This window comes from Myotis daubentonii, chromosome 17 (assembly GCF_963259705.1).
Source record: "Myotis daubentonii chromosome 17, mMyoDau2.1, whole genome shotgun sequence".
Classification (NCBI taxonomy): domain Eukaryota; kingdom Metazoa; phylum Chordata; class Mammalia; order Chiroptera; family Vespertilionidae; genus Myotis; species Myotis daubentonii.
Genome location: NC_081856.1, coordinates 19,991,102 through 20,018,678, shown reverse-complemented (window position 1 = coordinate 20,018,678; position 27,577 = coordinate 19,991,102). Strand labels below are relative to the sequence as shown.

The following is a 27,577-nucleotide window of genomic DNA, read 5'->3' as shown; positions in this document are numbered from 1 at the left end:
TCTTTTATCAGGCCTTCACACACCTTACTATATGTTCAGGACAAAATATTTTAAATCCAGCGTGTCCTAGACGATTATTAAAAAGCAGGTGTCCCAATGAGTCAGCGTAAGCAGATGCTGGAACTGAAGATGGTCAACTGAAATCCTCACCCACCAGGCACTTTGTAGGACCCCGCACCCTCACGCTCCCTAAACACAAACGCACCGCAGACGCGAGGTCCCTAGAGGCCAAAGATCTCCCGCGTGCACGCCAGTCTACAGCGGGGGACGAAAGGGCTCAACATACGTTAGGACAACAAGGGCGTACATCTCACAGCTTCTTTCAAGGCATGCCACGCTCTTGGCTGCATTCAGAATGTGGGTCGCCCCGCACACCTGGAGCCTGAGGTTTACAAACAAAGTACTTCCCGGGGCGGAGCAGGGAGGCCACAAAGCGAGGTCCAAGAGAGAGAAAAGCGCCCCCACGCCGCCGAACCACGCGCGCATGCGTAAAATGGCCACGAGCGGCGGCCGCCGGCGCGTGGGGCGGCACCCAAGCCTTCCGCTCTGAGCCCAGGGCCCGCCTCCGGGCCGGGGAAGCCGCTGATTGGTCAGTCCGGCCGTGGCTTGGGGAGGAGATTGGGTGATTGGCAGCAACGTCCCGGGACCGCCAAGCTGGGAGCCGGAGGAGCAGAGGAAGACGCCTGGCTGCCTCGCGGCCGAGGTAAGGGGGACTGGGGACTTGGGGGGGACGGTTAGCGTCGGGGCGAGGAGGCGCCCCCGGGCCTCGCGGCGGTGGGAAGCCCTGGTAACAGTCAGGGCAGCAGCGGAAGGCGCGGGGTTCGGGTTGGCGGGGAGGCTGGCGGGCTTCGGGGGCCGGTTGGGTGGCTGCGCGGCGGCTGAAGGAAAGCGGAGAGGTTGCCGGCAGCCGGGGCAGCGGAGGGCCGGGAGGGGTTGGAGCTTTGGCGGGGCGGAGGGAAGTCAGCAGACTCGCCCCGAAGGCTGGGACTCGCCCACCCGTGTACCCCATGTCTGCCCCCTCCCCCGGCCTCGGAGCCCGTCGTTCGCTCGCTCACCGCCAGGCGGCGGTCCTGTCGGGGGTCGCGCCCTTTTCCCGGGACCGGTCGGGGCGGGCGGCGTCGGCGGCTGCAGCGCCGGGCGGGCCTCGGGATCCCGGGAGGAGGAGCGCGCCGGAGCGCTGGTCCCGGCAGGCGTCGGCGGCCTCACCTGGCGGGGGCGGTGGTTTGACGTGTCTCCGCCCAGAACTTCCCCGCGAATCTTCCTGTGACCGGGACTTCCATTAAACCGGAAAGAAAGGGCCGACCTTTGGGCGCGTCAAAACACATTTTCTGATGGGCATCTTCCCACGAAGCCGAGAGGATGGTGTGAAGCGCTGGGCGTGCCCGTCACCCCGCTCCATCCGTGGCCCGTCGGCGGCCGGACTTGGCCCTCCTCCCCGGGTTAAGTGGAAGCGTGTCCCCCCAGACAAATCATTCCATCTCCGTTACATCTTCCCACGGCTTCGCGGGGGTCCGGGATGACGCCTCCCGAGGGTTGTGCGAAACCGGGCACACGTGAAGGTGCGGACAGCGCCAGTTTAGTTGGTGCGACAGGAATGTGGGCGAGTTCTCCCACTGGGCAGACTTGAACTGTCCTCTGCTCAGATTTTGCAAAATCACGGAAAACAAAGGTACCCAATAATCTAGTCTCGACAGTCGCATTATTGGTTTTGGGCGCCATAACCGTACTAATAGCCCTAACCCGTTTGGCTCAGTGGCTAGAGCGTCGCCTGCGGGCTGAAGGGTCCCAGGTTCAATTCCAGTCAAGGGCATGTACCTTGATGGCGGGCACATCCCCAGTGGGGAGTGTGCAGGAGGCAGCTGATTGATGTTTCTCTCTCATCGATGTTTTTAACTCTCTATCCCTCTCCCTTCCTCTCTGTAAAAAATCAATAAGATACATATTTTAAAAAAAGAATAGTACTAATAATTTGCATTTAAGGAGCTCTTGATAGGTATGAAGCACTCTGAAATGGTTTCCACCTGTTGGTTTAATTTTTACCACAGCCGCGTGAAGTACGCATTTCATTTTACAGAGAAGGGGAAAGAAAAGGCTTAGAGTGGTGAAGTAGTTTGCTTAAGGTCATTCCTGATGTAAGGGGGTGGGGCACACACCTGGGATGTAGGATGCTAAGCCTGGTCACGGCAACGTCCTTGCTCTTTTAACCATAATTGAATGACTTAAGAATTGTGGAGCAATGTAACTGTGGAAAATTATTTTCATTGAGTTACAAATCCATAATGGGGGATGTGTGTGTGGGGGGGAAACCCTGGATATTTACATGAGTACAATAGCAGTACAGTGGGGCCTTGACTTACGAGTTTAATTTGTTCTGAGACCGAGCTCGTTAAGGAGCTCGTTAACTCAAATTACTCTATCAACTCAATGCAAAAAATCGGCCGAGAGACAGCTGGTATCTCAAAACACTCGTTAGTCGGGACACTCGTAAGTCAAGGCCCCACTGCATAGGCATTTTGGTTTCTTTGAAACTGTAAAATGTTAATACAATTGAATTTAAAGTTATGAGCAACATATATAGGTGTAGTTCAGCTAGTACAAGTGTTTGTTTTTCCCCCTTTATTGTATATGCCAGGAAAAGGGGCATGGGAAAGGGGTAAAAATATGTACATCAGTGAATAGTCTCTACTTTCTTTTGGCACTTAGCATGTATTGGCTATTTATCCTGAATACTTTCATCTGTATGCCTCATCTTTCCAATCTTCTAAGACAGAATCTTCACCCAAACGGTGTTAGAGGAGTAAGGAATTAGATACAGCTGGCCTTATTCAGAGGGCGGCAGAGAAGACCTGTGGAATTGGAATTTAGGGTTCCTACTGTAGGGGAGTAATTCAGAAGTCTAGAAGTCAGATTAGGAACTTGAGCAAAGAAGTGACCCGATAACAGCAATCTCCCCTGAGAAGTGAGTTTGACCTGGTGCATATAAAAGAAATTGATGTGGGTAACTGGTGAACTTATGGATATAAGCAAAGGAATGGAGGGGGGAAAAAAACCAGTATGAAAAAGAGAAGAAAAGACAGCAATGATACTGTGCAGGAATTTCTGAAATACTGGTAAACTTTATTTTCCATAGGTTTGCTTTCTTGGGCAGTCTTGGTGATGACTATTATTACCGTATCACTGCTCTTTGAAATGCTAACTACTGCTTTGCTATTTAAGTATTCTTTTATATGTTTATTGTGTGCTATTGATACAAAAATGATACTTTAATCCAATCCCATCATTTAAGGATAAACCACTAACCATGCTCCCCGCAGGCCAGATCCAGCCCGTTTGAAATGAATAAAACTAATAAAAAACAAACCGTACCCTTTTATGTAATGATGTTTACTTTGAATTTATATTAGTTCACACAAACACTCCATCCATGCTTTTGTTCCGGCCCTCCGGTCCAGTTTAAGAACCCATTGTGGCCCTCGAGTCAAAAAGTTTGCCCACCCTGCTCTAGTCACTAGGCTAGTGTATGCTCTAGACTAGGGTTTGGCAAACTGATCTGAGGCCTAAACTGACCAGAGGCCTGTTTTTGTATGAACTGTGAGGTGAGAGTGGGTTTTACATTTGTAAGGGGTGGAGAAAAAATTTTAAAGACTGTTTTGTGACATGTGAAAATTATATGAAATCAAATTTTAGTATCCATAAATGATTTTTAAAAATACAGCCACACTCATTTATATATGGCCTTTGGCTACTTTTTTTAGGAGGGCAGAGTTGAGTAGGTTGTGATAGAGACCCAAAAACCTAAAATGTTTATTATTTGGCCCTTTACAGAAAATGTGCCAGCTCCTGTTCTGGACCTTTTTAATGAATGTGCCTATATACTTTTTTTTTTTTTTTAAAGAATAAAAAAGATTATAATCTGGATTATATATTGACTTTTTTTTAGACTTAAAACTTAGGTTTTTAAGTTTGCTAAGTCTTTCATTTGCATCCCTCATCTTTCCAATTTTATGCTACTTATAAGACAGAAACTTCATCCAACAGTGTTAGATTAAAAAATATAATCAGCTGGGTTTATTCAGAGGGCAGTAGAGAAGACCTGTTAAATTGGGATTTAGGATTTCTAGTGTAGAAGAATGATTCAAAAGCCTAGAAGTAACGTTAGATTCATTGGTATGCATGAGGTGTATTTAAACAATCCTCTTTTGTTAGATATTTTTGTTTCTTTTCTAATTTGAAATAATTATTCATAATATTTGAGAGGACAGCTTTTTTTCTTTTTTAAAAATATATTTGTATTGATTTCAGAGAGGAAGGGAGAGGGAGAGATAAAATGAAACATCAATGATGAGAGAGAATCATTGATTGGCTGCCTCCTGCAGGCCCCACACTGAGGATCGAGCCCACAACCTGAGCATGTGCCCTTGACTCGACTCGAACATGGGACCTCTCACTCTGTCCGCTGAGCCAAACCAGCTAGGGCAAGAGGACAGGTTTTTCTATTTAGATTTTTGTGTGTCAGGTTATTTACGACAAATTTCTAGAAGTGAAATTGCTTTTATGTACATACTAGAGTCCTGGTGCACGAAATTCTTGCATGGGTGGGGTACCTAGGCCTGGCCGGAGGGCCTTCCGGCTGCTGGCTGGAGCCTTCCTTTGTTTTGTGCCACCCCCTGGTGGTTACATGTCATAGCGAGCGATTGAACTCCCAGTTTCCCAGTCAGACTCTCGAGGGGACACTTTGCATATTAGCCTTTTATATATACAGTAGGTCCTCAGGTTACGTCGGAGATCCGTTCCTACAGCGCGATGTAACGTGATTTTCACTGTAAGTTGGAACCCAACTACATAAGCACCTACGTCACTCACATGGAACATATACACAGCAGTAATGAAGTGAAACAGTAAAAAAATTTTAAAAGAAAGATAACAATTCCTGACCTTCACTTGTGGTAAATAAATGATAAAAACATAAAGCACATATGTACATACGTCAAAATGTCGGAAAATTTTGGAGATGGCAACGTAACCACGAAATGAACGTACATCGAGTCCGACGTAACCCGAGGACTGTCTTTATAGATTGTTAGGTTGCCCACCAGAAAGGTTGTACTTTGCCCATGCCTTTACCAATATTGAGGTGTCTCCCTTATCATCTTTGCCAATTTGATGGGGAAAAAAGAGATACATTTTAATTAACATTTCTTTGGTTAGTAGTGAGATCACTAAACATATTTATTGTCTATTTGTGTTTCCACTTATAAAACGCCTGCTCATGTCTTTTTCCTTTTCCCATTGGGTTTCTGGTCTTTTATTTTTTGAGTTGCAAGTACTTTATAAACATTAGGGTTAATAATTATTTGTTATGTGGAAGTGGCAAGTGGGTTTCTCCATTGCTCACCTATTTTCTCTTAAGTGCTGCATAATGGCTAATAAAATTTGTGTATCAGCTAGGAGAGCACTCAGGGCTGCAGTTTTTGGGACCAGCATATGCCATCTCTGAAACAGTTCCTTCATTTATGATACTGAAGTTGTTGCCATGCAGTCAATCTGCTAGTCACTATTACCAAACAAGTTGTATTATATAAATTGACATTGTTTAATTAATTTCTACAACTGGATGTGACTATTATAAGTTGGTTGTACATTAAGATATTAGAAGTCAGACAACTTAAATAGGAAGTTATATCAAATTAAATCTCCATTACTGCAAAAAATAAAAATTGTAAATCTTTAATATATATCTATACTAATAAAGGGGTAATATGCTAATTAGATCGGACATCTTCTGGACGTCCTTCCGGTCAAAGCCATGGTGGTGGGGGCTGAGGCAGAGGCAGTTAGGGGCGATCAGGCTGGCTGGGGAGGTCAGTTAGGGGCAATCAGGCCGGCAGGGGAAGGCAGTTAGGTGGCGATCAGGCCAGCAGGCAGAGGTGGTTAGGAGTGATCAGGCCGGCAGGGGAGCAGTTAGGGGCATCAGGCCAGGCAGGCAGAGGATGTTAGGGCGATAGGCAGGCGAGTAGTTAGGAGCCAGAGGCCCCAGATTGTGAGAGGGATGTCACTGAAGGGTCCCAAATTGGAGAGGGTGAAGGCCTGGCTGAGACACCCCCCCCCTCTGGTGCACGAATTTTGTGCACTGGGCTCTAGTCTCTCTTTGTTTCCTCTCTCTCTCTCTCTCTCTCTCTCTCTCTCTCTCTATATATATATATATATATATATAAACAGGGAATATGCTAATTAGCCGAGCATCAGGACTGCTCAGGAGAAGCTGCGTACACAGATGGGCGGGAGGGGACTGCGTGCCACCCCCACCCCAGTGGCTGTGGGGAGGCTGGGGCTGGGGGCGGACCAGAGTGGAGACACAACACGTAGGAGTGCCTGCCCCCACCCCACGACACAGCGCGGCGGCTGGGGGAGTGCTCAGAGCACGCCCCTACCCTAGCAGATACAACGCTGGGGCTGGCCGGCGCTAAGCGGGTCAGGCGCCGGTCCTGATCCCCCACAGGGTGCCTCCTCCCACGGCAGGAGGCGGGGCGCCTCCTTGCGTGATTTCAATCGCGTGCTGGGCCTCTAGTTAATATATAAAACACTATAACAATTTTTTTCTTTAAGAAATTTTATTAATGACTTTTTGAAATAGAATTATTGTATATGAGATATAATGTGTACTTTCAATAGAGTGGGCTAGTATCCTAGACTAGAGAGATGATTTTACATGGAATGGGAATCATTTTGTGTTTGTGTTAGCCAAGATATCTCTTTTTATCCTAATCTGTTTGGGCTTAGGTAGATAGGGAGTGCAACCTATAATTAAATTTTTTAAAAAAGTATATTGAGAAAAATATCCTGAAATAGCAAGATTTGATTACATAGATATTATTGCTTTGGTGTGAGGTTAAATTTATTTAACTTTTTTAGAAAATTAGTTAATCTAACTAAACTAAAGCATTAAGATATGACAAAAATCATAAATCATAAAAAATCATAACTCATGATGTCTGAAGTTGGGAAATAATGTCTCCCCAAAGTTTATATATGTTTATATATCGTTAATTTTGTTATTTACTTCTATGGTCCAAAGTTTGAAAAAAAAAAAATATATATATATATATATATATATATATATATATATATATATTATATATTATTTTTTTCTTTTTTTTTTCTCACCTGAGGATATTTTTTCCATTGATTTTTATTTTTTTAATTTTTTAATTTTTATTTTTTAAATATATTTTTTATTGATTTTTTTACAGAGAGGAAGGGAGAGAGATAGAGAGTCAGAAACATCGATGAGAGAGAAACATCGATCAGCTGCCTCCTGCACATCTCCCGCTGGGGATGTGCCCACAACCCAGGTACATGCCCCTGACCGGAATCGAACCTGGGACCCTTCAGTCTGCAGGCCGACGCTCTATCCACTGAACCAAACCGGTTTCGGCTCCATTGATTTTTAGAGAGAGTGGAAGGGATGGGGAGAGATAGTAATATTGGTATGAGAGAGATATATCGATTGGTTGCCTCCTGCACATGGCTCGGCGAGTTGGGGATCTAGCCTCCAACTGAGGTACATGCCCCTAGACCAGAATCGAACCAGGGACCCTTCAGTCCGAGGGCCAACACTCTATCCACTGAGCCAAACTGGCTAGGGCTGAATAATTTTTAGGTCTCCACTGTATAGATTTCACTTACTTTGTTAAAAAAATGTAATTGGTTTCTTTTTTTTTTTTTTAATATATTTTATTGATTTTTTACAGAGAGGAAGGGAGAGAGCTAGAGAGTTAGAAACATCGATGAGAGAGAAACATCCATCAGTTGCCTCCTGCACACTCCCCACTGGGGATGTGCCCGCAACCCAGGTACATGCCCCTGACCGGAATCGAACCTGGGACCCTTCAGTCTGCAGGCCGACGCTCTATCCACTGAACCAAACCGGTTTCGGCTCCATTGATTTTTAGAGAGAGTGGAAGGGATGGGGAGAGATAGTAATATTGGTATGAGAGAGATATATCGATTGGTTGCCTCCTGCACATGGCTCGGCGAGTTGGGGATCTAGCCTCCAACTGAGGTACATGCCCCTAGACCAGAATCGAACCAGGGACCCTTCAGTCCGAGGGCCAACACTCTATCCACTGAGCCAAACTGGCTAGGGCTGAATAATTTTTAGGTCTCCACTGTATAGATTTCACTTACTTTGTTAAAAAAATGTAATTGGTTTCTTTTTTTTTTTTTTAATATATTTTATTGATTTTTTACAGAGAGGAAGGGAGAGAGCTAGAGAGTTAGAAACATCGATGAGAGAGAAACATCCATCAGTTGCCTCCTGCACACTCCCCACTGGGGATGTGCCCGCAACCCAGGTACATGCCCTTGACCGGAATCGAACCTGGGACCTTTCAGTCCGCAAGCCGACGCTCTATTCACTGAGCCAAACCGGTTTCGGCGAAAAAATGTAATTGGTTTCTAAATATTACGTAAGTAGTATATTATTTTTTTAAAAACATATAAACAGCCGAAACCAGTTTGGCTCAGTGGATAGAGCGTCGGCCTGCGGACTGAAAGGTCCCAGGTTCGATTCCGGTCAAGGGCATATACCTGGGTTGCAGGCATATCCCCAGTAGGAGATGTGCAGGAGGCAGCTGATCGATGTTTCTCTCTCATCGATGTTTCTAACTCTCTATTTCTCTCCCTTCCTCTCTGTAAAAATCAATAAAATATATTTAAAAAAACAAAAAAACATATAAACAATACAGAAGTGCATAAGTGTAAAAAAAGAAAAAGGGGAGGATTTCATTATCAATCCTCAGAGCTAATGTTAAGCTTTAGTGTCTTCGCATCTTTTTGTATATGTATACATAAAATGTCTATTTTACCATTCTTTCTATGCTTTGTGGGTTTTTTTTTGAAAAAATAGAATCACATGTATGTTAGCTCTCAACATTTTCATTTAGCATTTTATTATTTATAGCTCTTTTTGTTTTAATAGCCATAAACTTGAATGGGTAGGTATATTGAATTTAACTATTTTCTTATTGATGGACAGTTTGCCTCTAGATTTTGTTTTACAACTAATGCTTTAGTAATGATAAATACCTTTATCAGCTTTTAAAAACTAAACATCTTGCCCTGGCTGGTGTGGCTCAGTTGGTTGAGTGTTGTCCCATGCACCGAGAGGTCACCAGTTTGATTCCCAATCAGGGCACATGTCCAAGTATGACTTCATCCCTAGTGTTCAGGAAGGAAGCAGCTGATTGATGTTTCTTTCTCTCTCTCTCTCTCTCTCTCTCTCTCTCTCTCTCTCTCTCTCTCTTTTTCTTGTTCTCTCCTTCTCCCCCCCCTCTAAAATTAATAAAACATATTACAAAAAACTAACATCTTAATTTACAAAGGTATAATTTAGTGAGTCTTGCCAGTAAGCAGTTTTACACATTGAATATTCAAGGAACAGTAATTGTTACGTAATTTATCAAAATCATGTTTGAGGTGAATTTTCATTACTTTGCTGGGGCCAAGGACAGCACTCTTATTTTTATTTATTTTTATTTTTAAATTCTTTATTGTTTAAAGTATTACATATGTCTCCTTTTTCTCCCATTGATATCTCCCTGGCCACGCCCACCCCCCCAGCACATGCCCTCACCCTCATACTGTCTGTGTCCATTGTTTATGCTTATATGCATGCATACAAGTCCTTTGGTTGATCTTTTAACCCCCACCCTTGCCCCCAGCCTTCCCACTGAGGTTTGATGGTCTGTTTGATGTTTCTGTGTCTCTGGATCTATTTTTTTTTTAGATATATATTTTATTGATTTTTTACAGAGAGGAAGGGAGAGGGATAGAGAGTTTGAAATATCGATGAGAGAGAAACATCAATCAGCTGCCTCATGCACACCCCAAACTAGGGATGTGCCCACAACCAAGGTACATGCCCTTGACTGGAATTGAACCTGGGACCTTTCAGTCCGCAGGCCAATGCTCTATCCACTGAGCCAAACCGGTCAGGGCTGGATCTATTTTTGTTCATCAGTTTATATTGTTCATTGTATTCCACAAATGAGTGAGATCATGTGATATTTATCTTTCTCAGGCTTATTTTGCTTAGCATAATGCTCTCCAGGTCCATCCATGCTGTTGTGAATGGTAAGAGTTCCTTCTTTTTTACAGCAACGTAGCATTCCATTGTGTAGTTGTACCACAGTTTTATAGATGTATGGCAGTTTTTTAATCCACTCATCTGCTGATGGGCACTTAGGCTGTTTCCAAATGCTAGCTATTATAAATTGTGCTACTGTGAACATAGGGGTGCATATATCCTTTTTGATTGGTGTTTCTGATTTCTTGGCATATAGTCCTAGAAGTAGAATTACTGGGTCAAATGAGAGTTCCATTTTAATTTTTTGAGGAAAATCCATACTGCTTTCCACAGTGGCTGCATCAGTCTGCATTCCCACCAGTAGTGCGCAAGGGTTCCATTTTCTCCACATCCTCGCCAGCACTTGTTTGTTGGTTTGTTGATGATAGCCATTTTGATAGGCATGAGATGATACCACATTGTCGTTTTTGATTTGCATCTCTCGGATGATTAATGACTTTGAGCATGTTTTCATATGTCTCTTGGCCTTCCGTATGTCCTCTTTCGAAAAGTGTCTACTTAGGTCCTTTGCCCATTTTGATTGGATTGTTTATCTTCCTTTTGTTACGTTGTATGAGTTCCCTATAAATTTTGGAGATTAGACCCTTATCGGATATAACATTGGCAAATATGTTCTCCCATGCAGTGGGCTCGTCTTGTTGTTTTGTTGGTGGTTTCTTTTGCTGTGCAGAAGCTTTTTATTTTGATGTAGTCCCATTTGTTTATTTTCTCCGTAGTTTCCATTGTCCTAGAGATGTATCTGTAAAGGTATTGCTTCAAGAGATGTCTGAGATTTTGCTGCCTGTGGTTTCTGCTAGGATGTTTATGGTTTCCCGTCTTATGTTTAAGTCCTTTATCTATTTAAAGAAAAATATATATTTTTATTGATTTCAGAGAGGAAGGGAGAGGGAGAGAGAGAAACATCCATGATGAGAGAGAATCATGGATTGGCTGCCTCCTGCATGCCCCCCACCGGGGATACAGCCCACAAACTGGGCATGTACTCTTTTTTTTTTTTAATATATATTTTATTGATTTTTTGCAGAGAGGAAGGGAGAGAGATAGAGAGTCAGAAACATCGATGAGAGAGAAACATCGATCAGCTGCCTCTTGCACATCTCCTACTGGGGATGTGCCCGCAACCCAAGTACATGCCCTTGACCGGAATCGAACCCGGGACCCTTCAGTCCGCAGGCCGACGCTCTATCCACTGAGCCAAACCGGTTTCGGCCGGGCATGTACTCTTGACTAGAATCGAACCCACGATCCTTCAGTCCATAGGCCTACACTCTACCCACTGAGCCAAATCAGCTAGGGCCCGTTATTCATTTTGAGTTTATTTTGTATATGGTGTAAGTTGGTGGTCTAATTTAATTTTTTTGCATGTTTCTGTCCAATTTTCCCAACACCATTTATTGAAGAGACTGTCTTGACTCCATTGTATGCTCTTGCCTCCTTTGTCAAATATTATAATGATTGGGTGGATTTCTGGGTTCTCTGTTCTGTTCCATTGGTCTATATGTCTGTTCTTGTGCCAGTACCAGGCAGTTTTGAGAACAGTGCTTTGTAATATAGCTTGATATCTGGTATTGTGAACCCTCCAACTTTGTTATTCTTTCCCATGATTGCTGTGGCTATTAGTGACTTTGAGCATGTTTTCATGTCTCTTGGCCTTCTGTATGTCCACTTTTGAAAAGTGTCTATTTAGAGACACAAGTGTCTTTTTTTTATTCCGTATGAATTTTTGGAGAGAGTGTTCTAGGTCTGTAAAATATGCCATTGGCATTTTAATGGGGATTGCATTGAATCTATAGATTGCTTTTGGTAGTAAGGACATTTTAATGATTTTCATTCTACCAATCCTTGAACATGGCATATTCTTCCATTTGTTTATGTCTTCCTCTATCTCTTTTTTCAATGTCCTTTAGCAGGGGTGGGCAACCTTTTTGTGAGTGCGTGCCAAAACCAGCAAAATCTCTGACTCAAAATTCTTCTGTGTGCCAACCCTAATTTTTTGAGAACATGTTATGCCTACTTGATATCTCTTAAGGTGTATGTATGTGAAGAACCTTGAAGGAATAATAAAATTCATTCAAGCGACAAAAACACAGTATATGATGATGAAAAATACATTTATTTTTTAATGTATACATGTACACTGATAGTCCTACAGAAAACTTTATGACTCCGTTTGATATTATCAGTGGTACTTTTGCTGCCGAGAGAAACAGAAATTTATTCCCCTTTCGTTAGTACCGGTGGGCAAAGCAAGAGAGAAGGTTTCATTTTTATAGAGTGAAATTTTGAATAGGTAGGTGAGGTGGTTGTCTTGTCAACGAAAACCCGTTGTGTCTGAGGCTGAAACCAAAACACTGGTCGGATCTAGGAAGGCAGGGAGAGTTAAGTCAGAGGCATAGAAATTGCTCTTCCCCTCTCTCGTCAATCCATGTCTATGGTCTTTAAGATAACTTGTTATGTAAAATTATTTATTTATCTAAGATGCACCTACACTGAATTTATCTGAAAAATTAAAAAGTCGATATTAAGAAAAAAATTGTAAATGGAAGATTATAAGAGGGTTTCGCGTGCCAGCAAAAGTTACTGGTGTGCCATGTTTGGCACGCGTGCCAGGGGTTGCCCAACCCTGTCCTATAATTTTCTGAGTACAGGTCTTTTACATCCTTAGTTAAGTTTATGCCTAGGTATCTTAATTGTTTTGTTGCAATGGTAAATGGGATTTTTTAAAGTTTCTCTTTCTCTGAGTTCATTATAGGTGTGTAAAAAAGCCATAGATTTCTGAATGTTAATTTTGTATCCTGCTATATTGCCAAATTATTAAGTCTAGTAGTTTTTTGATGGAGTCTTTAGGGTTTCTATGTACAGTGTCATGTCATTTGCGAAGAATGACAGTTTTACTTTTCCAATTTGGATGCCTTTTATTTCTTCTTCTTGTCTGATCACTATGGTAAGCACTTCCAGTGCTGTGTCAAACAGGAATGGCGAAAATGGACATCCCTGTCTTGTTCCTGTTCTTAGGGGAAATGAGTTTAGTTTTTGCCCATTGAGTATGATGTTGGCTGTAGGTTTGTCATATAAGGCTTTTATTATGTTGAAGTATACTCGCTCTATTCCCACTTTGCTGAGAGTTTTTATGAAGAAGGGGTGTTGGATTTAGTCAAAAGCTTTTTCTGCATCAATTGATATGATTATGTGATTTTTGTGTCTAATTTGTTTATGTAATGTGTCATGTTTATTGATTTGACAATATTATACCACCCTTTCATCCCTGAAATAAATCCCACTTGGCCGTGGTGTATGATCTTTTTAATATATTCCTGGATCCGATTTGCTAATATTTTGTTGAGAATTTTAGCATCTATGTTCGTCAGGGATATTGGCCTATAATTCTCTTTCTTTGTAGTGTGTTTATCTGGTTTTGTGGTTGGGGTAATGCTGGCTTCATAGAAAGAGCTTGGAAGTGTTCCATCCTCTTCAGTTTTTTGGAATAGTCTGAGGAGGGTAAGTTTTAGTTTTTCTTTGAATGTTGGGTAAAACTGCCGTGAAGCTGTCTTGCCCAGGACTTTAGTTTGCTGGAAGTTTTTTTTTTTTTTTTTTTTTTTTTTTTTTTTTTTTTTATAAGCCATTTTTTTTTTTTATTGCTTAAAGTATTACAAAGGGTATTACATATGTATCCATTTTATCCCCCCGCCCTAGACAGTCCCCTAGCCTCCCCTATCACCCAGTGTCTTATGTCCATTGGTTATGCTTATATGCGTGCATACAAGTCCTTTAGTTGATCTCTTACCCCCCTACCTCCTGCCCCCCAACCCTCCCCGGCCTTCCCGCTGCAGCTCGACAATCTGTTTGAGGCAGCTCTGCCTCTGTATCTATTATTGTTCAAAAGTTTATAATGGTCTCTATTGTCCACGAATGAGTGAGATCATGTGGTATTTTTCCTTTATTGACTGGCTTATTTCACTTAGCATAATGCTCTCCAGTTCCATCCATGACGTTGCAAATGGTAAGAGTTACTTCCTTTTTACAGCAGCATAGTATTCCATCGTGTAGATGTACCACAGTTTTCTAATCCATTCATCTACTGATGGGCACTTAGGCTGTTTCCAGATCTTAGCTATGGTGAATTGTGCTGCTATGAACATAGGGGTGCATATATCCTTTCTGATTGGTGTTTCTGGTTTCTTGGGATATATTCCTAGAAGTGGGATCACAGGGTCAAATGGGAGTTCCATTTTCAGTTTTTTAAGGAAACTCCATACTGTCTTCCATAGTGGCTGCACCAGTCTGCATTCCCACCAGCAGTGCACAAGTGTTCCTTTTTCTCCACATCCTCTCCAGCACTTGTCGTTTGTTGATTTGTTGATGATAGCCAGTCTGACAGGTGTGAGATGGTACCTCATTGCTGTTTTGATTTGCATCTCTCGGATGATTAGTGACTTTGAGCATGTTTTCATATGTCTCTTGGCTTTCTGGATGTCCTCTTTTGAAAGGTGTCTATTTAGGTCCTTTGCCCATTTTTTGATTGGATTGTTTATCTTTCTTTTGTTAAGTTGTATGAGTTCCCTATAAATTTTGGAGATTAGGCCCTTATCAGATATGTCATTGGCAAATATGTTTTCCCACACAGTGGGTTTTCTCGTTGTTTTGTTGATGGTTTCTTTTGCTGTGCAGAAGCTTTTTATTTTGATGTAGTCCCATTTGTTCATTTTTTCTTTAGTTTCAAGTGCCCTAGGAGCTGTATCAGTGAAGAAATTGCTTCGGCATATGTCTGAGATTTTCTTGCCTTTGGATTCTTCTAGAATTTTTATGGTATCCTGTCGTACATTTAAGTCCTTTATCCATTTTGAGTTTATTTTTGTGTATGGTGTAAGTTGGTGGTCTAGTTTCATTTTCTTGCATATATCTGTCCAATTTTCCCAACACCATTTATTGAAGAGACTATCTTGGCTCCATTGTATGTTCTTGCCTCCTTTGTCAAATATTAATTGAGCATATTGGTTCGGGCCGATTTCTGGGCTCTCTATTCTATTCCATTGATCTATATGCCTATTCTTGTGCCAGTACCAGGCAGTTTTGAGAACAGTGGCTTTGTAATACAACTTGATATCTGGTATTGAGATCCCACCTACTTTGTTCTTTTTCAGGATTGCTGCAGCTATTCGGGGTCTTTTTTTATTCCAGATGAATTTTTGGAAAGTTCGTTCTAGATCTCTGAAGTATGCTGTTGGTACTTTAATGGGAAGTGCGTTGAATTTATAGATTGTTTTGGGTAGTATGGACATTTTGATGATGTTGATTCTACCAATCCATGAACACGGTATGTTCTTCCATCTGTTTATGTCTTCCTCTATGTCTTTTTTCAACGTCCTGTAGTTTTCTGAGTAGAGGTCTTTTACCTCTTTAGTTAAGTTTATTCCTAGGTAGCTTAGTTTTTTCGGTGCAATGGTAAACGGGATTGTTTTTATAATCTCTCTTTCTGAAAGTTCACTATTGGTGTATAGAAATGCCTCAGATTTCTTGGGGTTAATTTTGTATCCTGCTACATTGCCAAATTCATGTATTAAGTCTAGTAGCTTTTTGATGGAATCTCTAGGGTTTTGTATGTATAATATCATGTCGTCTGCAAATAAGGACAGTTTTACTTCCTCTTTTCCAATTTGGATGCCTTTTATTTCTTCTTCTTGCCGAATTGCAATGGCTAACACTTCCAGTACTATGTTGAACAGGAGTGGTGAGAGGGGGCATCCCTGTCTTGTTCCTGTTCTTAGGGGAAATGGTGTTAGTTTTTGTCCATTGAGTATGATGTTGGCTGTGGGCCTGTCATATATGGCTTTTATTATGTTGAGGTATGATCCTTCTACTCCCACCTTGCTGAGAGCTTTTATCAAAAATGGGTGTTGAATTTTGTCAAATGCTTTCTCTGCATCAATTGATATGACCATGTGGTTTTTTTCTTTCAATTTGTTTATGTGATGTATCACGTTTATTGATTTGCGGATATTGTACCATCCTTGCATCCCTGGGATAAATCCTACTTGGTCATGGTGTATGATCTTTCTGATGTACTGCTGGATCCGATTTGCTAAGATTTTGTTGAGGATTTTGGCATCTATGTTCATGAGGGATATTGGCCTGTAATTCTCTTTCATTGTGTTGTCTTTACCTGGTTTTGGTATTAGGGTGATGCTGGCTTCATAGAATGAGCTTGGAAGTGTTCCTTCCTCTTGAATTTTTTGTAGTAGTCTGAGGAGGATAGGTTTTAGTTCTTCCTTGAATGTTTGGTAAAACTCCCCTGTGAAGCCGTCTGGTCCTGGGCTTTTGTTTGATGGAAGCTTTTTGATGACTGCTTCAATTTCTTCCATAGTTATTGGCCTGTTGAGATTTTTAGATTCTTCCTGATTGAGTTTTGGAATGCTGTATTTTTCTAGGAATTTGTCCATTTCCTCCAGGTTGTCTAGTTTGTTGGAGTAAAGCTGTCCATAGTATTTTTTAACAATCATTTGTATTTCTGTGGGGTCTGTTGTTATTTCGCCTCTATCGTTTCTGATTTTATTTATTTGGGTCCTCTCTCTCTGCTTCTTGGTGAGTCTGGCTAGAGGTTTATCAATCTTGTTTATTCTTTCAAAGAACCAGCTCTTGGTTTCATTGATTTTCTGTATTGTTTTTTTGGTCTCTATGTCATTTATTTCTGCTCTAATCTTTATTATCTCCTTCCTTCTGCTCACTCTGGGGTTTTCTTGTTGCTCTCTTTCTAATTCTTTGAGTTGTAGAGTTAGATGATTTACTACCATTTTTTCTTGTTTTTTGAGATAGGCCTGTAGAGCTATAAACTTCCCTCTCAGGACTGCTTTCAATGTGTCCCATAGGTTTTGGATTGTTGTGTTTTCATTGTCATTAGTTTCCAGGATGTTTTTAATTTCTTCTTTGATCTCATTGGTAACCCAATCAATATTTAGTAGCATGCTATTCAGCTTCCAGGTGTTTGAGTATTTTGGGTTGTTTTTATTGTAGTTTATTTCTAATATTATGCCATCGTGGTCTGCGAAGACGCTTTTTATGATTTCAATCTTCTTGAATTTGGGGATACTTTGCTTGTGACCCAATATGTGGTCTATTTTTGAATATGTCCCATGAGCACCTGAGAAGAACGTATATTCTCTGGCTTTGGGGTGAAGTGTTCTGAAGATGTCTATTAAGTCCATCTGATCTAGTGAGTCATTTAGGATTGCTGTATCTTTGCTGATTGTTTGTCTATAGGACTTATCCAGTGCTGTCAATGGTGTATTAAAGTCCCCTACTATGATTGTATTGTTGTCGATCTCTCCTTTGATATCTTCCAGGAGTTTTTTTATGAATTTGGGTGCTCCTACATTGGGTGCATATATGTTTACCAGGGTTATATCTTCTTGTTGTATTGATCCCTTTAGTATTATGAAGTGGCCTTCCTTATCTCTTGTTAAGGCCTTCACTTTGAGGTCTATTTTGTCCGATATAAGTATTGCTACCCCAGCTTTCTTTTCCTTTCCATTTGCCTGAAAGATATTTTTCCATCCTTTCACTTTCAGTCTGTGTGAGTCCCTTCTAATGAGGTGGGTTTCTTGTAGACAGCAGATGTATGGGTCATGTTTTTTTATCCATTCAGCCACTCGATGTCTTTTGGTTGGAGCATTTAGTCCGTTTACGTTTAAAGTTATTATTGAAAGGTACTTGTTTGTAGCCATTTCTTTTTTTGTGTGTGTGTGGCTGTTTTCTTTCTGAGCTTTTTATTTCTTCTTTTTATACCAGTCCCTTTAGCATTCCTTGCATTGCTGGCTTGGTGGTGACAAACTCCCTTAGTCTTTTTTTGTCTGTGAAGCTTCTTATTTCCCCTTCAAGTTTGAATGATAGCCTTGCTGGATAGAGTATTCTTGGATTCAGTCCTTTGCTTTGCATCACTTTGTAAATTTCAGTCCATTCTTTTCTGGCCTGATGTGTTTCTGTTGAGAAGTCATTTGACAATCTAATGGGAGATCCCTTGTATGTAACTTTCCGTCTCTCTCTTGCAGCCTGTAAGATTCTCTCTTTGTCCTGAACATTTGCCATGGTGATTATGATGTGTCTTGGTGTGGGTCTTTTCGGGTTCACCTTGTTTGGGACTCTCTGGGCTTGTGTGACTTTTTTCTTCCCCACCTCAGGAAAGTTTTCTGATATTATTTCTTCGAGTAGGTTTTCTAATCCTTGTTCATCTTTCTGTTGTTCTGGTACTCCTATTATTCGTATGTTGTTTCGTTTCATGTTGTCCCAAAGCTCCCTTAGGCTCTCCTCCTGTCTTTTAATTTTTTTCTCCAATTGCAGTACATTTTGGGTGTGTTTTGCTTCCTTGTCTTCTAATTCACTTATTCGGTCCTCCGCTTCTCCTAGTCTACTGTTGATACTTTCAATGGAGTTTTTCATTGCAGCTATATCACTCTTCATTTCTTCTTGGGTCTTACTTAGGTTGTTGATTTTTTCATCTGTTTCTTCTAGCTTCTTCCATATGTTATCGATTTTTTCATCTGTTTCTTCTAGCTTCTTCCATATGTTATCGATTTTTTCATCTGTTTCTTCTTGCTTCTTGCAGAGGTTGTCGATTTTTTCCTCCATCCGGTTTATGCACTCTAGGATCCTTATTCTGAATTCTTTATCTGTCATGTTGCATGCCTCTGTATTACTTAGCTGCTTTTCTGGAGAGTCCTCCTTCTCTTTCCTTTGGGGGTTTCTTTGTCTACCCATGTTTGATCTCACTGACATATCTAGACGTTGAGTTGTTCAGTGGTTGCTCCCTTGGTGGCAGTGACTCCTTGGTCTGTGGTTGCTCTTCGGGCGGTTGCGGTAGCAGCTGCTCTTCAGTTGGCAGCAGCTCCTCTGGTGGGTGCTGTTCACAGCTGTGGTGGCTCTTCCGGCTGGTGGGGCGAGGTTTCACGTACAGCTGCTGTTCCTCAGCAGAGGATGAGGTGCTCAGGAGGTTGCTGTTGCTTGGATCTGCTGCGTTGATTTAAAGGCACAAAATACAACACAACAAGGCACCACGTACCAGGCACTATACACAAATATATTCACGATATTAATAACCCCAATTAAAGGTGACCACCTGAATTAAGAGAATTAGGGGATAAGGAAGAAGGAAGAGAAAAAGATCAAAGAGAAAAAGGAAAAGAAAAGTAGGGACCAAAAAAAGGGAGTGCAAAAATGAAATTGGGAAAAAGGAAGGGGGAAAATAAAAGCGAGAAAAGAAAAGAAAAAAAAAAAAAAAAAGAGAGAGAATGAAGTGGAAGAGGGAAGAGACTTTTTATATGAGGAGAATACTCCTATAGAACAGCCATTAATCCCAACAAATTCCAGCAACAGCTCCCTGGATATGAATGCAAACTAGAAACAACCAATAATATAACGATGAAAATAGAATGGTGAACACTAATCCCAAAATAAAATAAAGAGAAAATAAAATGGCACTTTAAAAAATGGTAAAATGGTAGCAGTAATAATACTGGTTAAAAATAAGAAGGTAGTAATTAAAAGGGTAAAATCAGGTGATGGAAAAAGAAGAAAAGAAAGAAAAAAAAGAAAAAAAAAAAGAACAGAAAAAAAAAGAATGAAAAAAAAAATTGGTTTCTTAGTTAAAAAGTGAAAAAAGAAAAAAAATTGCAGTAGTGAAGGTCCTTCGTTTCTTCTATTCTTCAGTGTGGCTCGCCTTAGACCTTCCAGGTATTCAGGAGAGTGTTGAGTTTCCCTGCGATATACTGTTCCTCTGTGTTGTAAACCACAGTCCTTATTTTAAAGCATGCCGCATTTATTTCCCAGACTGCCTTATTTTGTGTTTAGCAAAGAGTCAGTTTGTGGGTCAGCCTCTGGGTGGCAGTGTTCTGGGGTTGGCCTCTGAGGCTATAGGGCCTCTCTGTCCAGTGGAAGTTCACTGCCCAGAGCTGACTGCGTAATAGTTAGTTACCGGTGCTATGTTGTTGCTGGGATTGAAAATCCCCCTATAGGCCAGACCCTGTTAACTCCCAGGGACTGATCAGGTTATCTTAATCCTTGATCTCGTACAGGGTGGAATCTGGGTGTGGCTGTGCTCCTTGCCTGGGGGCTGGGGGGAGGAGACTCCCTCTCAGGAGCGGGCAGCTGCCCCAGTCCGGGGCTCTGGGGTGTCTCAGCACTCAATTCACTACCACCTCTCCCAGCTCCCGCTCTTTCCCCAGTCTCTCCCCAGATTCCACTCCCCAGCACACTCTCCCTCTCTTCAGCACAGGTGAGTGTCTGTATCCGAAATGTCCCATGAACAGGATTCAGTGAAAACAAACAAACAAATGCCGGCCGCGGAAACGGGGAAGGCTTGGTTTCTGTAAGCTTCTTCTCTTACCGGGACTGCATGGTCAGGTCAGCTCTTCAGGCTGCCCCCTTTAGGCTCAGTCCTCCGTGATCACAGAACCCAGCTCTCAATTTCCCTGGCGGCGCCAGGAATCCCGCGGTTCTCCTTTCCCCCGTCAGGGGCTGTGCCTGTCCCAAGGGACGCGGCTGTCTGCCACGCGGTCTCCCTCCGACTCTCTGGGCTCAGAGGTCTGGCAAACTTTCCTGCCCAAATCCCTGGTTTTTTTTTTTACCTTACCAGGGGAGTTCTGCTCTTCCCGGCTGTAAACCCTCTCACCAGCTGAGCAATTTCGCCAATTCGGTGTGAGTGTTACTAGCTTCAGCTGCTCGTTCCATTTGCTCCGGGACACGACCTGGGACACGTCTGCCTATATCGCCGCCATCTTGGTTCTCTCTGCTGGAAGTTTTTTGATTGCTGTTTCAATTTCCTCCATAGTTATTGGCCTATTCAGATTTTTTTATTCTTCCTGATTGGGTTTTGGAAGATTCTATTTTTCTAAGAACATGTCCATGTTGTCTAGGTTGTCCAGTTTGTTGGAATAGAGTTGTTCATAGTATTTTTTTTTTTTTTTTTTTTTACAATCCTTTGTATTTCTGTGGGGTCAGTTGTTACTTCACCTCTTTCATTTCTGGTTTTGTTTATATTGGATCCTCTCGCTTTGCTTCTTGATGAGGTTGGCTACAGGTTCATCAATCTTGTTCATCCTTTCAAAGAACTTGGTTTTATTGATCTTTTGTATTGTGGTTTTTTTGGTTTTTTTTTTTCGGTCTCTATGAAAGGCAGCACTTTTAGTCAGTGAAAAATATTATTGACTTCCAAGTTGTGTGTCCTTGTTTCTACTGATATTCAGGTTCACTTAAGGTATTTGAATAGTCTTTTCAAAAGATTATTTTAAAATTGATGCCAGAGTACTGAATTTATTTGCATGGGAATGCTTAAATAAAAATAAGAAGAAGATACTGATGTCATTTACTGTAAGATTATATTTCAGAGATCCTTACATGAAAATGGCAGATCTTTAGTTCAAGTGGAAGTATAGCTACCTCTGACCTCTTTTATGTCACGATGAGAAAGCTGACCTCTAAAAATGTTACAGAAAATGTTCTTCAGTTTAGTTTCATATCTAAAACACATTAACTTGAAAGATTTTTCATCAAATTTTAATTAGCTTGTGTTGTTAGACTTATCTAAACAGATTTTTGTTGAGAGATGTAGCATAGGTCATGACATTTATTAATTTGTGTACTGAAAAAAAGAAAAAGGACACATTATATGTCAGATTCTATGCTAGGTGGCAGGAGACTACTCCAGTGTACTTAATTGTTGCCAGTAAATTTTATTCATAGGTTCGATATTGTTTCGTAGTATGGTAAAGTGTTCTGACTTAAAGTCTCAACTAGACTGATGTAAAGTGTAGCAGTGGCCACTAGATTTAAACTTCAAGATTAATTTCCAGAAAGTAGCTTAGGTTATTTACATATATTTGATAACTTTTCATTATATCAAGTAAGGACTTCTTAAAAAAAAAATTAGGAATTTTAATGACCAAGTGTAAGGGAAGGGTGAGGAGAACCCATGCTATTATAGTTAGCTCTGGGAATCACTTGGTCACTTAGATGGGGGATCTCTTTGACAATGGGGAGTCTGGTCACATCCTTCTCTAGCAGACACACATTGAGTTCAGGGAGACATCTCTCCACACCTGGGTCATCTTCACAGATCCTGGCTGGAGCCGATGGGGAAAAGTGTAACAGTGGCAGCCTTTGACCATTACCTGGTACTTATTTTGCAGCACTAAGAAATGAAGATCGAATGGTTGGCCAACCCAGTCAGTGTGGCTCAGTGGTTGAGCGTTGACCTGTGAGCCAGGATGATACAGTTCCATTCCTGGTCCGGGCACATTCGCGGGTTGTGGACTCGATCCCCAATATGGTGCACGCAGGAGGCAGCCTATCAATCATTCTCTCTTGTAATTAATGTTACTCTCTTCTTTTCCCTTCCTCTCTGAAAGCAATAAAAATGTATTTTTAAAAAATGGTAGGCCATTCACAAAGGGCATATCAGAGTATTTCACCTCTGATTTCTAGTTCCCAACCTGATGGCTGTTCACCACATAGCTGCCAAAGTACACTTAGAAATGGAAGGCACTGTCTGAGTTATCTTCAGTTCCAGTGTGGAAATCCATCTGCAGTTCTGAGTTTTTGCTGAAAAACAGGGCAGGTTCCCCTTTGATTGCCATTAAGGAACAGGACAAGTTTTTGTTTTGTTTTGTTTTGTTTTTGTATGGACAAGGACAAGTAAAGGACAAATGTGTTTTTTGTGGGGGTTTTTTTGGTACGGGACCTTTACTTTACCTCTGCCATTGTTGTGTCTTCTACTGGGCAGCTCTTTCAAATTGTGTCTAGTTGTGTGTGATCTTTACAAGTGGCAGATTATCAGTCAGGACTTTTTTTAAAAAAAAATCAAGTAACACTAATTTGCTGTTCCCATATCCTAAAAGGAAAGGCATTTTTACATCAAAAAAGTAGGAAGGACATATTCTCAAATTAAACAGTAACTTTAAATTGAATAAATTTTTGTTTTTTACTTCATGGTCCTTATTTTTCTTTTTTGTTGTTTGACACCAGACTGTATACTGTCATTTGGGATGCACTGATAACAGTGTACCTAATCTTTTACTATTCTGAGAAGAGGAAACTTTATTCTAATAATTTAGCCAACTGAATAAGAATGTTATATTAATCTTCTTGGACTCTCCTATATAATGGTCATATTTCTCTCTCATTGTGAAGATAATTAGATGACCATTTCCTTGAATAGTTCCCAAATACCTCCTAAAAATAAGCTCCAATGTAGTGTAGATTTCAAAGGTTTTGGCACTCTTACTTTATTGATTTTAGAGAGAGTGAGAGAGAGAAACATCGATCTGTTGCCTCCTATACACATGTCTTGACTGGGGATCGAACCCACAACCTGGGTATATACCCTGACTGGGAATGGAACCTGTGACCCTTTGGTGTATGGAATGACACTTAACCAACTGAGCCACACCAGCCAGGGCAAATTTTTTGGCATTTTAAATTTAAGGACAATTGTATTACTGCTAACAGAGTTATTGTGAAACTATACTGATTTAAATTATAATTACCTCAAAAAATGTTGCTTTACATGTAAGTAGTATTGCAACTTAACCCCTTACCCTTATCTAGAATAATCTTAATATATAAAAATCCTGGGTCTTAACTACTGGTCACCACCGAGGCTCAATGAACTGGGAGTCAGTCCTGCAGGAGTGAACTGCTCTGCTGGAGGCACCGTACCCCAGCACTGACTGCTGAGGGGTCTGGGAATCAAGGGCCAGAGAGAGGTCTGAAGAGAGAAGCAGGGACTGATCTGTTGCCTTTGTGGCAGCTTTTGATCAGCACTTGCCTCTTTCTCTCCCAGTCGGGCCAGCAGCTGTACCTCCATTTTTCTCCAGGCCTCCACCAGGGCTGCTGATCAGCCCTGCCTTTCTGATCAGGCCCCATTGATAGGCCCAGAGACGCTGACTGGCATAGGAACTGACCAATCAGAACCAAATTGGCCAGCAGAGTAGGGCAGTTGGGGGTGAGATCAGGCCTGTAGGAGAGGGCAGTTGGGGGTGAGATCAGGCCGGCAGGGGAGGGCAATTGGGGGCAGCCAGGCTGGGAGGGGAGGGCAGTTCGGGGTGAGATCAGGTTGGCAGAGGAGAACCATTGGGGGCGAGATCAGGTTGGTAGGGGAGGGTAGTTGGGGGTGATCAGGCTGGCAGGCAGGTGAGCAGTTAGGAGCCAGCGGTCCCAGATTGTGAGAGGGATGTCCAACTGCCGGTTTAGGCTCCATCCCACAGGAACGAGCCTAAACCAGCAGTTGGACACCCCCCAAGGGGTCCCCAATTGGAGATGGTGCAGGCTGGGCTGAGGGAACCCCCCTCCATGCATGAATTTCATGCACCAGGCCTCTAGTAAAAGCATAATATGCTAATTAGATCAGACAGCCGAAAGACCTTCTGAATGAAGCCGGGTCTGCAAGGGCTGAGCTCCTTGCACGAATTTTGTGCATCGGGCCTCTAGTTTTCTTATACTGCTTTGTATTTCTGTGGTGCCAGTGTTACTTCTCTTTCATTTCTGATTTTATTTGACTCCTCTCTTTTGTCCTGTATGAGTCAATCTTGTTTATCTTTTTAAAGAGTCAGCTCTTGGTTGCATTGATCTTTTGTATTTTTTTTTTTTTTTTTAGATTCTGTTTTGTTTATTTCTGTTCTGATCTTTATTATTTCATTTCTTCTCACTTTGGACTTTGTTGTTCTTTTTCTAGTCCTTTAAGTTTATGGTTAGATGGTTTGAGATTTTATTTTGTTTCTTGAGGTAGGCCTGTAATGCTATGAATTTCCTTCTCATGATTGCTTTCACTGAGTCCCACAGATTTTGGGTTGTGTTTTCATTTTCATTTTTGTCAAGTTACCTTAAATTTTTTTTTAACTTTTGTTATTTTTTGTTAATCCTCACCCAAGGATATTTTTCCACTGATTTTTAGAGAGAGTAGGAGGGACAGTGGTAAGGGGGGGAAGAGAGACACACACAGATAGGCTTGAAAGAGACACATCAATTGATTGCCTTCTGCATGCGCTCTCAGCAGGCTGCGGATTGAACCTGCAACCAAGGCACATGCCCTTGACCTGGAATCAAACCCGCTATCCTTTGGTGAGTGGGCTGATGCTGTAACCACTGAGCTACCGGCCAGGGCGCAAGGTATCTTTTGATTTCTTCCTTGATCTTATTGTTAACCCATTCATTGTTTAGTGACGTGTTATTTAGCCTCCATGTGGCCTTAATGACACACTAGATCATTATGTGTTTGTGTCTTTTTTAGTTTTTTTCTTGTAGTTGATTTCTAGTTTCATGCCATGTGGTCAGAGAAGATGCTTGATATGATTTCAGTCTTCTTAAATTTATTGAGACTTGTTTTGTGTCCTAACCATGTGGTCTACGCTAGAAAATGTTTCATGTGAACTTGAAAAGAATGTATGTTCTGTTGCTTTGGGGTAAAATGGTCTGAAAATAATAAGTTAAAGCCATCTGATCGAGTGTGTCATTTAAGGCCATGTTTTCCTTGTTGATTTTCTGTCTGGAAGATCTATCCATTGATGTTGATGGCTGTTAAAATCCCTTACGACTGTATTACTGTTGATCTCTCCCTTTCTGTCAGTGAAGATTTGCTTTCTATATTTAGGTGCTCCTATGTTGGGTGCATAAATGTTTACAAGGGTTATATCCTTTTGTTGGGTTACTCCTTTTATCATTTTACTAGAGGCCTGGTGCACGAAATTCCTGCACCAGTAGGGTCCCTAGGCCTTCCTGGAGATCAGGGCCAATCTGTGGGGTGATTGGGGCTCCCGCTTGCACCCACCTTGGCCGGGCACCGCCCGTCCGCCAATTGCCCCACTGGTCACCCCACGATGGTTAGCACACGTCTAACTCCCAGTTGGTCGAACTCCCGCCCGTGGGGACAATTTGCATATTAGCCTTTTATTATATAGGATAGTATCTTTGTCTCTTATTGTAGCTGTTGTTTTAAAGTCTATTTTTCCAATATAAGTATTGCTACCCCAACTTTTTTTCATTTCCATTTGCATGAAATATCTTTTTCCATCCCTTTACTTTTAGTCTGTGGTTGTCCTTCATTCTGAGGTGATCTCTTATAGACAGCCTATGTAGAGGTCTTGTTTTCTTATCTATTCAGTTACCCTATGTCTTTTGATTAGAGATTTTATTTATATACTTATCATTTATTTTTCAATTACATTCACCTTTTTCACCCATTTTCCTCCAACTTCCTTCTCATCTGGCAGCCATCAAAATGTTCTCTATATCTATGGGCCCGTTTCTGTTCTGCTTGTTTTTTAGATTCAATTGTTGATATGTATTGCCATTTTATTCGTATTTTTTTATAAATGTCTTTTTGTTTTATTGATTTTTGAGAGAGCAAGGGAGAGGGGGAGAGAGAGAAACATTAATAATGAAAGAGAATCATCAATTGGCTGCCTCCTGCATGCCCCCTACTGGGGATTGAACTGTGGCCTTCTGGTTCATGGGTTGACGCTCAACCACTGAGCCATACCAGTCAGGCTATTACTCATAATTTTGATAGTTTTTTCTTATTCTTAAAGAAGACCCTTTAACATTTTATGTAATACTGGTTTGGTGATGATGAACTCCTTTACATTTAAAGTAGTAATGAATATTATGTAGTTACTACCATTTTATTAACTGTTTTCTGGTTGTTTTGTTATTCTTCTGTTTCTTCTTTTGCTCTCTGCACATTGATGACTTTCTATAATGCTTTGTTTGGATTCCTTTCTCTCTATTTTTTGCATATCTGTTATAGGCTTCTGTTTTGTGGTTACTGTGAGATTCAGATATACAAGCTATATTTTGGCAGTCTATTTTAAATTGATGGTTGCTTAAGTTTGAACGCATTCTTAAAGCACTACATTTATTTATTACCCTCTTGTTTGTTTTTGTCATTATATTTTACATCTTTTGTGTGTGGGTGTCTGTCCCTTAATTTATTATTGTATTTACACATGATTATACTACTATTGCCTTTTATTTTATTTATTTTATTAAAAAATATATTTTATTGATTTTTTACAGAGAGGAAGGCAGAGGGATAGAGAGTTAGAAACATCAATGAGAGAGAAACATTGATCAGCTGCCTCCCTCACACCCCCTACTGCAGATGTGCCTGCAACCAAGGTACATGCCCTTGACTGGAATTGAACCTGGGACCTTTCAGTCCGCAGGCCGACGCTCTATCCACTGAGCCAAACCGGGTAGGGCTACTATTGCCTTTTAACTGTCTTACTAGCTTTATGATTGGTTGATCTACTTTTACTAAGTGTTTGCTTTTATCAGTGAGATTTTTTTCTTTCCGATATTTTTTTTTTAAAGTTTTGACCTTTTCTTTTTCCCTTAAAGGAGTCCCTTTAACATGCTGGTTTAGTAGTAATAAACTCCTTTAACCTTTGC

At 41.3% G+C, this 27,577-nt stretch overlaps 1 protein-coding gene and 1 pseudogene across 4 annotated transcripts in view; one reads left to right on the top strand and one right to left on the bottom strand.

Moving 5' to 3' along the window:
- Positions 1–603: 603 nt before the first annotated feature.
- MTFR1 (mitochondrial fission regulator 1) overlaps positions 604–27,577 on the top strand; it is a 66,378-nt gene continuing 39,404 nt past the window's right edge. Inside the window, exons 1-2 of one of the 4 annotated variants that reach the window (XM_059673031.1) lie at positions 613–703; positions 25,185–25,297. The gene's annotated coding sequence lies outside the window, so the exon portion shown is untranslated. Of the gene's footprint in view, positions 704–25,181; positions 25,298–27,577 lie in introns of those variants that run through there. The other 3 variants (XM_059673029.1, XM_059673030.1, XM_059673032.1) reach the window with 3 other exon arrangements.
- On the bottom strand, positions 22,189–22,767 carry LOC132220122 (galectin-10-like; annotated as a pseudogene).